This window comes from Fukomys damarensis, unplaced genomic scaffold, assembly GCF_012274545.1.
Source record: "Fukomys damarensis isolate Sample0158 unplaced genomic scaffold, DMR_v1.0_HiC HiC_scaffold_39, whole genome shotgun sequence".
NCBI classification, from domain to species: Eukaryota; Metazoa; Chordata; class Mammalia; order Rodentia; family Bathyergidae; genus Fukomys; species Fukomys damarensis.
In genome coordinates, this window is record NW_022900951.1 from 127,676,944 (window position 1) to 127,680,127 (window position 3,184).

Consider the following 3,184-nt stretch of genomic DNA (forward strand, 5'->3'; position numbering starts at 1 on the left):
CCGGGATGAGCTCAGCGCTCTGCCAGGCCGCCGGCCAAGGAGGGGGCGCCCAGCACCAGGGGGTCCGCGGGTCCATGTCTAGGCCTCCTCAAGGGCACAGCATGGCCTACCCCAGTTACACAGGTCGAGCTACAAGGCTACCTCCTGCAGGGAGCCACCTCGTGTCATGGCTTTCTATCCCTACCCTAAAGCCCAGGCTGGCTGCACACAGATCAGATTCCACCTCAGGCACAGGCAATGGGCAATGTTTGCTGGTGCCAAGAGTGAGCTGGACAAACCTTCAGGCTGTGCAGATGTAGCCCTTGAGGACGGACCTCTCAGTGACACTAGGTATGGCCTCAAAGCATAAGTGTGCAGTGGGGGCCAGCCAGAGCCCAGGGTCTGAAACTGGCAGGCCCAGCCACACCCATGCATTGTCCGACCCCTCTTCTACATGTCCATTAGGATAGCTTCAGATTCAGTTCAGGCGTCCCTTCCTATCCAGAGGCCACATACAGCAGCATCAGTTCAACGTTTGTGCGCAAATCCCAACAGGAGCTACACCTTACACCTGAGTCAACATACACAAACCTCACGGAATGACACTTTTCCTTACTTCGGTAGGTTCTAAAGAGAGAGCTGGGTGTGGTGGTGTATGGCTGTCGTCCCAGCTCAGGAGGATCACCACTAGTCTGAGGCCAGTCTCAACTACATAGTGAGACCCTATCTCAAAACAAAAACAAAAACAAACAAACACACACCAGAGGAAATGGGAGGGAAAGAAAAACGGAAGGTAGAAAGCAAATAGAATAGGGATGAAAGCTCAAAAGAACTTGGTGATAGCTGCCAGATGAGTCTGGTCTACAGTTTAACACTAAGAGCAAGGTGCTCATGTCCTCTGCATGGCTGCTGCACACCCTCCCTCACCACAGCAGCCTCCCGTGGGAGCCCTCCCTGGGGAGGCCACACCAGGGGGCTGAGCTCAGGCCCAAGTCTATGAAGTGGTAGCGCTGGGGTAGACTAAGCTGGGGGAGGCACAGAGAGGGTGTGGCTGTGTGGCTGAGACCCAGGCCCCAAGGCATTTGAATTCTGCATGTACTTTGAACATAGGCCATTCTGTCCTTCAACTTGTGCCAGGAAGGTTTGTGTCACACCAACTGTTCCCCACTAAAGATCTTAATAAAGATATCTTTTCCTTGTGTTGAAATTTCTCTCTCTTTTGAGACAGTGTCTTGCTATGTAGTTGAAGCTGGCCTTGAATCCATTATGTAGCCCAGGCTGGCCTTAGTGTCACAGTGATCTTCCTGCCTCAGCCTCCTGAGGGATGTAATGACAGGCAGGCAACACCATACCCAGCAAGAGATATCTTCATGTACACTTTTCTCCTTCTAACTTCAGTTTTGCTGGGATTGGAAGTTCTACAATGTACATCTCAGAAGCCATTGCTATCCTTAAAGACTCACTTTTCTTATTCTTGACTCAGAGTTGGCTGCTCCCAAGCTCCTTCCCCCTAGTGTACCCCAATCCTACTCTGCTTGCCCTTCCCAGAGATCCCCAGAATGCCTCTCAGAGGACTCCTGCCTGAGGTGTCTCTGTGGCTTTGCCAGGTCATTCCCCAGAGAACTGGGTGCTGGCCAGGTGTGCCATTTCCTGGGGCCCTGGGAGAGCCACCCCACCCCAGAACCCAGTTCCCCTCTGCAGGGTGGGGAGGCTGGTCTCAGGTCTGGTGGGCGGGGGCTTCTGGTCAGCACAGAGCTGTGCTACTATGGGGTTAGACTTGGGCTTTGGGTCCAATGGGTTGGGCACAGGAAGGCTACCATGACTGAACTTCACAGTACCATAGTCGAAGGACCATGTGGTACACAAGGGGGTAGGGGAACCACAAGGCGGAGGGCTGAGGCAGGTGTGCACGGGGCACTCCATCCAGAGAAGGCAGACCTAGAATTCCTTGACCTCATAAGGAAACAGCTGGGATGTGTACAGGGAGGAGTGCTGGGCACACATGCCGCACACAGCCTCCGGGAGAGGGGCCAGCACGCAGAAGGGGGTGTGGAGAGGTGCTGGGGAGCTGGATTCTACCCAAACTGAAAAGTCCATGAGGCAACTGCTGATGGCCTGGAGCCCACTGTCGTCCCCCTGCCATATACTGTCTTCTCAGCCCAATGAATACTTCCTCTTGCTACGGACACAGCAGGGTGTGGTCTTTGAGACCCAGCCAAGTGAGTGTGGTGATGCATGCCAATAATCCTAACATCCCAGAGGCTGAGGCAGGAAGAACGCCTGGAGTTCCAGGCCAGCCTGGCTACACAGTGAGTTCAAAGCCAGCCTGAACTACAGAGCGATACCCTGTTTCAAAATAACAAATAAATAAAAAATAAACCCTAGCCAACAGCAACCCTTCTTCATTAGGATCTTTGTGTGTGAAAACAGGGTTCTGCTTCCTCACCATTGCCTGAGTGGCTACCCCATCAAACTTCTGTGAAAAACTGGCTTGTGATGCTCAGCAGTGCCAGCCAGCCAGAAGAGGACCCAAGCTCTTGGCACTTTTTTGGTGTTACCAGGTATCCCAGGCTCTGGTCTCTTCATGCTTCCTTCAAACCTCTGTAGCAAGATCCAGACTCCTGCTCACTGCTAGGGTGCAAGCCTGAGAAAAAATCCTAGAAGACAGAACTAAAAGAGACAGTACCAGGGAGCCTGGATAGCCAATGCTAAGCGCTAGTCTGTCCAAGCCATTTTTATTGGAAATCAATTGGGGCAAAGGCAAGTTATGCGCAAAGACAGGACTACATGTGTAGTCCTGCAGTTTCTGTGGAAACGAGTCGAGGCAAGGCTCCTAAAGGACAAGATAAAGCAGTCTCAAATTAGGAACAGAATAGATAAAATACATGGTTGAGATTAGAACATTGTCTTTCTAGTCAGAAAGTTTTAGTTGTGGGAATAGAATCTGGGTGTGAGTTACTCTGACCTCGGCACGTAGGCTTCAACCGGACTCACTTCTATAAACAGCCAAATGTGGGGTTACCTCTTTACAGTCTGCACCGCTTACAGCCTGCTCTAGGCATAATCAGTATTTCGGTCCCCTGCACTGGGCTTGGCCCCACAGCCCGGCCTGGAGGCCCGCAGACGTTGCATAGTTAGGCGGCACCGCCGTCCGCCTGCTCGCACCACAGAGCGCGCTGTGCCGCTGCCCGCGCAGGCGAAGGCT